Source organism: Camponotus floridanus, unplaced genomic scaffold (assembly GCF_003227725.1).
Source record: "Camponotus floridanus strain SB8 unplaced genomic scaffold, Cflo_v7.5 scaffold85, whole genome shotgun sequence".
NCBI lineage: Eukaryota > Metazoa > Arthropoda > Insecta > Hymenoptera > Formicidae > Camponotus > Camponotus floridanus.
Window position 1 is genome coordinate 138,554 of NW_020229855.1, and position 10,170 is coordinate 148,723.

General features: G+C 29.1%; 1 protein-coding gene across 1 annotated transcript in view; it reads left to right on the forward strand.

Annotated features, from left to right (window-relative positions):
- Nucleotides 1-7,921: 7,921 nt before the first annotated feature.
- Nucleotides 7,922-10,170, forward strand: part of LOC105251729 (probable multidrug resistance-associated protein lethal(2)03659) — a 469,824-nt gene continuing 467,575 nt past the window's right edge. Inside the window, exon 1 of the mRNA XM_025414600.1 lies at nucleotides 7,922-8,528. The gene's annotated coding sequence lies outside the window, so the exon portion shown is untranslated. The remainder of the gene's footprint in view (nucleotides 8,529-10,170) is intronic.

The window sequence follows — 10,170 nt, forward strand, 5'->3', positions numbered from 1 at the left end:
AGACCTGATAGCCAGATTATTAACAGCGCGCAAGTAGTCGATAGACTTAACGGCAAACGTATTGATGGTGATGTAAAATTGATTTCATTGGATGTTGTCTCACTATTCACCAATATACCTTTGGATATGGCCATTAATAGTTTGGTTGTTAGATGGGACCATATAGGAATCAATTGCCGGATACCTCGCGATGAATTTGTAATGGCAGTTCGCTTTATTTTAAATTCCACTTTTTTTGTGTTTAATGATGTTTGTTATCAACAAACATTTGGCACGCCCATGGGCTCTCCTCTTTCCCCGATTATCGCTGAGATCACGCTTCAAGATTTAGAGTCAAGGGCTATCGAGGCTCTACCTATGGACCTTCCGTTTTATTTTAGATATGTTGACGACATCGTGTTGACGGCTCCCTCCTCAATGCTCAATGTTGTCCTGAACATTTTTAATTCGTTCCATACAAGACTGCAATTCACTGTTGAGGAGGGTGTCGACAACCGTTTGAATTTTCTTGACATCACTATTATTTTAAACAATGGACATAGAATTCAATTGGTTTCATAAACCAACTTTTTCGAGAAGGTACCTCCACTTCGAGTCGCGACATCCCCTTTGCCAGAAGAAGGGCACGATCATTGGGTTAATAGATAAAGTTAATAGATAAAGTTTTCTGGCTTTCTCATCCTAAATTTCATCAAGACAATCTCGAATTTATTGTTAACATCCTTCTCAACAACGGATATCCGCTCTCTCTTATTTTCCACACAATTATTGATCGACTGAATATTCTATTTCATAGATTTAATAACAAACATGACAACGGTTCTAATGATGTTGAGATTGCGATTGATGATGATGAGAGAGGTGGTAATAAGATTACATATTTTAACGTTCCATATGTGAAGAACATATCAGAGCGTTTTCGATATTGTGTCAGAGATCTCGATGTCAGACTTTCTTACACCGGAATAAATAATTTGCGCAAATTTATTAAAGTCGGCAAGGACTGTTTACTGAATGATTCTCGCAGTAATATTGTATATAAAATTAATTGCACTGATTGCGACGCCTCTTACGTAGGACAAACGGGTCGCTTGTTAAGAACGAGAATCAAGGAACATAGAAGGAATTTTACGTCCGTCATTGCTGAACATAGAGCGCTTAATCACACATTTGATTTTGATAATGTCGAGATTTTGGATGAGGAAGCGTTTTTAGGAAAAAGACTCATTTCTGAAATGATTTATATTAAGCGCCAAAAAAATGCGTTGAATCTCCAAAGCGATACTGTAAAATTAAATACTTCGTGCTTATCGATAGTGGAAAACATGCCCAAGATTTAGCGGGTTGTTTTTTGTTTTGACTGGCTTTGTCCTCTTATTATTACCGACCATAATATGACATTATTGCCGTTGCTGTTTGAATTATCGGTTATTCGTTTATTTTGAGCTTGTCGATTGTTTCGTTTCGTTTTTGCTGGTCTGTCTTTTGTCTGAGTGAGTGAGTTGCCTTTAATTAGTGTTAATGAATTTTTCTTTTTTAAGATTTGTGACTAGTTTTGGTTTTATTTTGTTAGTGCATCGCTCTTCGCGCTTTGTACCGTTGAGAGGGCTTTTTGCATCATGTTTTCTCAGATGGACCAGCCTTGACGAAGTCGCGTCGCTCTTATAGATCATGCATACATGTGACTATGCTTTTTCCTTTTTTTTATATTTATTGAGATTGTGTTTTAATTTTTCCGTAGTTGATTTATTTATCTTTTCTTTGTGTTTATTAGATTCACTGAAGAAGGCTCGAATTGAAACGTTTGGAATAAAGCGAAAGGATTGTTAAAATTGATTTGCTACTTTTGGAAATTATTTTATCCACGCCCTACAACTGCGTTGGCTCTTTACTGCCTTTTATTATTTATTATTGATTTGTTTATTTATTTCTATTTATAATTCTTCTTATTTTCAACTGTTTAGCTTCTGTTGAAAAAGCACGAAAAATTGCAGAAGATAAGAATTATACTTCTTGCGAAGAATCCCAATTAGGAAAAGGTTTTAGAACTAAAATTCCTAATAAACAAATTTATTCTGATTGTGATTCCGAAGAAGATAAAGAAGACAAAAATAAAAAGGCAAAAATAAAAAAGGTTATAAGAAAAAACTCTAATCGATCTGTACATAAAGAAAGCAGCGACTCAGATAATAATAATAACAAAACGCAAGAAATTGAAAAAAAGAGAAAACCTGAATTGCCACAATGGCCAGATACTGACAATCGACAAGTCGATGAGACAGAATCGTTTTCACAGTCATTAATTCTATCGACTTTCAATGAAACTAACGATGATGGTAAGTGTAGTTAAAAAAAATTAAAAATTAATTTTTTTATGCTGATCATAGTTATTCATTATATTTATACAATTATACATATATAATGTATTTATGTAGAATTCGGAAGAAATTATTATAGGAAAAATGCATTGGAACAGTCACCAATTTCTTCGTCCAAAATTCATATTAATCAATCAGAAAATATAGTACATAAAATGCAACAAATTAAAGAGGAGATGTACAAAATGAAACAAGAAATGCGCAAAATAAAATAGGAAATGTGCAAATTGAGAGATGACATAATGACAACAGTATTAAAAACAGAAGGTAAGAAGATGTTTAAAAATATTTATTTAGTCAATAAGCATTTATATATTTCTTAATATATAAATATCTTTGAAACTCGCAAAATTAATTATTTTGATTTTTCAAATATTAATTTTATTGAACTTAAAGAATAATTAACAAACATATATAAGTGCAATATCCAATTTTATCAATAAAATGTATTATCTCTCTGCATGTAAAATACCTCAATATTATTTTCATACTATTTACATTATATTATATTAATAATACTATACTAGTAATACTATTTACATTATTTCTATAATAATAAATTAATATCATAAGGCATTAGCAATACAATAATGTTTTATTTATATTTTTTTTATAAAAACTTTATTTATTGTATTATTATTTGATTACAGAAAATATTCAAACATTAAACAGAATGGTTGCAGCATCCGACATTCGCTTGATAAATATTCAACAAAGTATTGACAATATTACGCCAGGAGTATTACCAATTATTTCTACAGATCGAGTAACAAAGTACTTACCCTTGAAAACTATTAATGAAATTCTTCAAATGGAAGAAAAATTAAAAAATGAAGGAGAAATATTCATCAACGAATATAAAACTTTTGTTCGAAGAATTGGTGGTCATACTGCGCGTGAAATTATTAGAAATACAATGTCATAAGTTTTTACAAATGAATGTGCTTTGCCATGTTCGTGGAAGGGTCGTAAATAAAATTTTGGAGTTGCCTCTTTATGTATTATAAAACACATGAGAGAAGTAGTGTTAGATATGTACACAAATTACACTCAAAAAGAATTTGATGAAGCCGCAAGTGACTGGTTGCGTTTTGCTAAGCAGAGATTCACAAGAGAAATAAGGCAAAGAGAAACAAATGAGTAGACACGAATTAAGTAGTATTATATGCAAAAGTAAATTACCAAAGATAATGATCTTTTGAAAATATATAAGAATGTTATTTTTTATTATAAAGATTATATACAAATTCTGTTTTTTTTACAAATTTTTTAAAATTATGTGATTAGAATACTGATTTAATACATTAGTTTAATATTTAATAATATATCTGTTTAATATATATATACATATATATATATATATATATATATATATATATATATATAACCTCTGAAGTAGTGCAGCCTAATGCAGCCAGTTCAGCTATAAAGAACAGACCTTATGATTATATAATATACATTTAAAGTATGTTTACATACCTTTATAATATGTTCAATTAAGATTATAATTATGTTTCTAATAACATGTCTCACTTTTTATGAAAACGTATCCCTACAAAAAATATACAAAAATGTAAAAAAAATGTACAAAAAAAATTAAATAAAACATGTACATCTAAATATGCATAGAATGAATATTTATACTGAAAAACTCTTCATATATTTAATAATAAATAAATTTATAAATATTATATACATATAACATTATAATAATATAACAAAAATATAACTTTGATATGTAATCATTACATAATAAATGTTATATAACATGTTACATTTATGAGTGGGAAATAATTATGTTACGGTAACATATCAGTAACACTCATGCAACATTAATTGTAACAATCGGTTTTATAACATTAATACATAACATTTATATTATTTTTTATTATATTATTTTTATTATATTATTTATATTATTTATATTATTTACATTTATATTAATACGTAACATTTATATAACAGTGTTTTGCGGGTTGGGATAAGGATTTCTCCTATATATTTACTCATATTTAAAGTATGTTTTAAAATTTTTTATTAAAAAGTAATTATTAATAAGCGCAGTATAAAACATTGAATGTACTTATAAAAAAAAAGTTGGTCCACGGTTTACACGATTTTGGCTGTTCTGCTTATCTGAAACAAAAAGACCCAAAAGATTCTTAATTAATATGAATTTGGCTATCGCCCGTACCAGAATGAAAAAAATATTGAAAATTTAAAAATGACATTATTTAGAAAATCAAGTTTCGATTTTTTCCATTTTTTTCCTTCATTAAAAGGTTGTAAATATTAAAAAAAAAAAGATTTCGACTTGATTCTGGTAGGGACTATAACTACACATATCCTGAAGATGTGTGCATAAGCCTGATTCAATTGATCACCTGGTTTTTGAGATATCATGTGAACCAATTTGAAAAATATGGTTTCAAGAAAAACGTGTTTAAAGTTTTTCATACTAATTACATAGAGATAATTACTTACGATCAATCAGCTAGTTCAGGACCATACAAGGGACCTTCTTCCTGCTCATAAAAGTCCCCCTAAGCTGCTCTCTCTTCCCTGCGATTTATTTTTTCAACTCTAACGAAGTCAGTTGACCGCCGTTCCGAGCGGGTGATATGAGCTTCATTCCAAAAATTTGCGTACATTTACGCTTACTGGCCAATAATCACTCTCGTTACGTTTATAACTTTCAAAATTGCCATAAATCTTTCAATGAATATAATTGCCAGAAAAGTTGCTTTCAACAACTTTGCTCCAGAATGAAAGTGTTTTGGAGAACAAGTCCAAATCAATAAATTCAAAAAATTTCATTGTTATTTTGTGTTTCTACTCCTAAGCAATAATCCAGCAATTCACTAACCGAAATATAAATGCCGATACAATGCTATGTTGTGAGCCGTGTGACCCGAGCGCTGAGCGCACGCCGGAAATTGATCCCTATAAGGTGCTATAACTTTGTCAATTTTGTGAATCGGGCTAAATCTTCTTGCAGATATATTGTATAATTCCATATCAAAAATATCGATATTTATTTTAATATTAATAAATTAATATTAAAACAAATATCAATCAAATATTATAATAAATATTAATTTCCAGTTTTGATCATATGTTAATAAGAACGAAAATTATGTTAGCATTAAATATTCTTAAAACGATGTCATTTTACAACTGATTTCATTTCAAAATGATGTCATTTCATCTATTAGAAGTTAGCCCCCCACTTTTCGAATTAATAAATTTTAACGGTTGTGCTGAATTGTGCTAGGTTTGTGCTATATTGTGCTCGAATATTATAACCATAATATGAAAAATACGAAAGAAAATGAAGAAAAACGAATTTTTAGGTCAGCCCCCCACTTTTCGTTTTTTTCAATTTTTGCGATTGTGCTGAATTGTGCTAAGTTGTGCTAACATTGTGCTAAAATATTATTTAAAAAAAATAATAACAAAAAAAGTTACGATGAAAAAATCATTTTTAGATAACATTGATTTTTTTATCATAACTTTTTTTTTAATTATCCGCTGACGATAATATTGCATATCTGAATTGTGCTAGCCTAGCACAAGTCAGCACAACTTTCGGTTTCTCCAGCACAGCGATATCAAGGGCACTTTACTCTTGAGCGCGAGTCCTTGCGCTCGGATTCTATGTCCGTAATTCGGCTTTTCAATTGTCCGATGAAGATAATATTGCATATCTGAGTTGTGCTAGCCTAGCACAAGTCAGCACAACTGTCGATTTCTCCAGCACAGCGATATCAAGGGCACTTTACTCTTGAGCGCGAGTCCTTGCGCTCGGATTCTATGTCCGTAATTCGGCTTTTCAATTGTCCGATGAAGATAATATTGCATATCTGAGTTGTGCTAGCCTAGCACAAGTCAGCACAACTGTCGATTTCTCCAGCACAGCGATATCAAGGGCACTTTACTCTTGAGCGCGAGTCCTTGCGCTCGGATTCTATGTCCGTAATTCGGCTTTTCAATTGTCCGATGAAGATAATATTGCATATCTGAGTTGTGGTAGCCTAGCACAAGTCAGCACAACTTTCGGTTTCTCCAGCACAGCGATATCAAGGGCACTTTACTCTTGAGCGCGCTCAAATTTTATAATTCAGATTTGTATTAATCTAGTGTAATATTAATTACCTAAGACCTCTCTTTGTCATGCACTTATTGCATGCATATAAGCCGTTCTACCGCGACAAGGTGGAGATCATTAGAACGGTTTTTTTTTCTTTTTTAACTTTTTTTGTTTGTTTTGTGTTTTTAATTTTTTTTGTTTATTTTTTAAAATATTTTTTTATGCTGTTTAAAATTATAATTAAGAAATTTAGTATTTTAATGTAAAAGAAAAGCATATTTTAATATCTGAATATAAAATAAAAACATATTTTGATATCTAAAAGTTAAGTAAAACGTATAATATGAAACAAATAGGTTATTATTTTTCGTAGTTTACTATTTTTGTTTATTATTGTTTTTTTAGTAATTGTTCTCTCTATAATTTTGAAAGTGTTATGCTCGTTTTTAACTTTTAACTCTGCTTATAACTCTGCTTTTTAATGTATTTTTATGTATAAAGAAAGTACTGGATTTACAGTAGTATCTTCAGTGACAAATTGACATTTTTTTAATAAATCGTCGAAGAGAATCCAATTTTCTCCATACGAAGCGTAAGCTGAATAATGTCCAACCGATTTTATGTTGTGTCCACCGCTGTAATGTATAATGCCAATTAAGGAAAATGATGCGTTATCAAGTGTAAGAATTTTCGGAAAAGTTTTAATCGTTACTTCGACATTCTTGTCTGCAATACATTCAATTAACAAATGCGAATGATAATTTACCCTTAACTCTACATTTCCTTTACATTGTTTGCATTCTTTAAAATTATTTGTTGCATTATATTGAATTGCCTGAGCAATAGCATTGTACTATAATAAAAAAGCCGAATTACGGACATGGAATCCGAGCGCAAGGACTCGCGCTCAAGAGTAAAGTGCCCTTGATATCGCTGTGCTGGAGAAATCGACAGTTGTGCTGACTTGTGCTAGGCTAGCACAGCTCAGATATGCAATATTATCTTCATCGGACAATTGAAAAGCCGAATTACGGACATAGAATCCGAGCGCAAGGACTCGCGCTCAAGAGTAAAGTGCCCTTGATATCGCTGTGCTGGAGAAATCGACAGTTGTGCTGACTTGTGCTAGGCTAGCACAACTCAGATATGCAATATTATCTTCATCGGACAATTGAAAAGCCGAATTACGGACATGGAATCCGAGCGCAAGGACTCGCGCTCAAGAGTAAAGTGCCCTTGATATCGCTGTGCTGGAGAAACCGAAAGTTGTGCTGACTTGTGCTAGGCTAGCACAATTCAGATATGCAATATTATCGTCAGCGGATAATTAAAAAAAAAGTTATGATAAAAAAATCAATATTATCTAAAAATGATTTTTTCAAAAATGATTTTTTCAACTTTTTTTGTTATTATTTTTTTTAAATAATATTTTAGCACAATGTTAGCACAACTTAGCACAATTTAGCACAATCGCAAAAATTGAAAAAAACGAAAAGTGGGGGGCTGACCTAAAAATTCGTTTTTCTTCATTTTCTTTCGTATTTTTCATATTATGGTTATAATATTCGAGCACAATATAGCACAAACCTAGCACAATTCAGCACAACCGTTAAAATTTATTAATTCGAAAAGTGGGGGGCTAACTTCTAATAGATTGTCATTTCACAATTGAAAAAAGCTATTAAAGAAATAAGAACAGAATCAGTAAATAAATTAACCAATAAAATATCTGATTTTGCCATATAGCGGTTAATGGCAGACGTTTAATAATTGACTGAAACGTATTTACGATCATACCGGTAGTTTATATAAGTTGTGACGCGCGTGTCACGCGCTTTAATTGTGGCTTATTGTGGATTGTAGATAGTTGACTTTCTTTATTTTTTTATCAAACTTACCACGAGCAATACATGTCATATTATTTGTGAAAATACATTTGAAGTGAATCCGATCGTTTCATTTTTTTGTATGCGTTCAAATTATATCGTCTAAAGTTACGAATCAACAACATTGTATCTTTTCTTTGACTATATTGAGTGCATGTATACTTTACTCGCGAGGTAAGTACACAGAAAAAAATTAAGTGTCAAATTAACACTTATATACTTAAATTAACGTGTTCATTGTTTCCTATATACGCAAGAATTTATAATCTTCTTAGAAGAATTTAATAATCTTAAATTTTAACAATATTATAATCTTATTTCAATATTATAATTGTCTCAAGAATACAATATAATATTATTTTATAATACATTATACATTATAATATTATTTTGATAATAAAACATTTTCTTTTAACACTAGAAAAAGTTGTATTAAAAAGATGAAAGTTTTGTTTTGATCTTTTCTCTTTTTATATCAATTACATGTTAAACTTCTTTCAATAATATTAACGTATTCATTTAACTAAATAATGATGTTATTTGAAATATGTTAAAATGTTAGAGCAACATTTAATATTATATATTTAAGAGTACTGGTTTGTCAAATGAATATTTTTTTCTTTTCATTACAACACATACTATCTTTATCTAAACAAACCTAGAAAATATTCTTCTTTCAATAATTTAGTATTATATTTAACACTATTAGAACTTGAATCAATTTATTATATTATTTATTATAAAACAATTTTATTCTTGAATCAAGAAATGCTATACTTATTGTAAAATTGCATTAGCTTCAGAATAAGCAATTATTAAGGCATGCATAATTTAACGCATTCTCATATTCTTAAATTAAAAAGCTTTATATCAAATTCAGATTTATTTACGATTAAAAAACAAAACAAAATTAAAATTCATGTTAATTTTTTAAGTGAATTAAAAAATATATATTTTTGCGTGTATTATTTAGCCTTATTATTTTAACTTTTTTCTTGACATTCAATATAGAAGAAGAATAAGAAATAAATAATTGTTTATCAAGAAAAATGGCTGAACAATACATGCAGAAACATACATTTCAACTCAAATAAAATATTAATATCTCAAATTTTAATTTTATTTTGTTTTCAATTATAAATAATTCAGAAGTTGATACAAAAACTTTTTAATATAAGAATATGAAAATACATTAAGCATGCTTTAGTAATTTATTCTATTAAAAAAATTAATATCTCGAATTATAATTTTTACGTTTATTGAACAATGAATGTGAATTTGATACAACTCAGCAAACACATTTTATAACTATATTATAACGGTTACATAACTCAGTGTAACTGAATGTAACAAGTAATATTACAGGATTATAACATGTAATACTCTCATTCCTTGTAATTTCCCACTCAAGGAAGCAGCAGTGTTATATAATAGTTATACATTTAATTGTAACAGTTATATAATGTAATATTATTGTTACATTAAGAATATAACTGTAATAAAATTAAGATATAACATTATTGCTATTGGTTTGACATTTATATAATTATTATATAAATGTTACATCATAATTTTCAAATGTTTTTGAATATACGTGTAATATTTATATAACAGCTATATAAATATCAAATTAATAGCAATATTATGTTATATATTAATTTTGTTACAGTTATGTTTTTAATGTATCAATTTATATAATTGTTACAATTAAATGTACACACACACACACACACACACACACACACATCACACATCTCTCAAGAAAAAAAACCGTAATAACTTAACAATTTTATAAATTTCTTTTGTTGTAGAATCT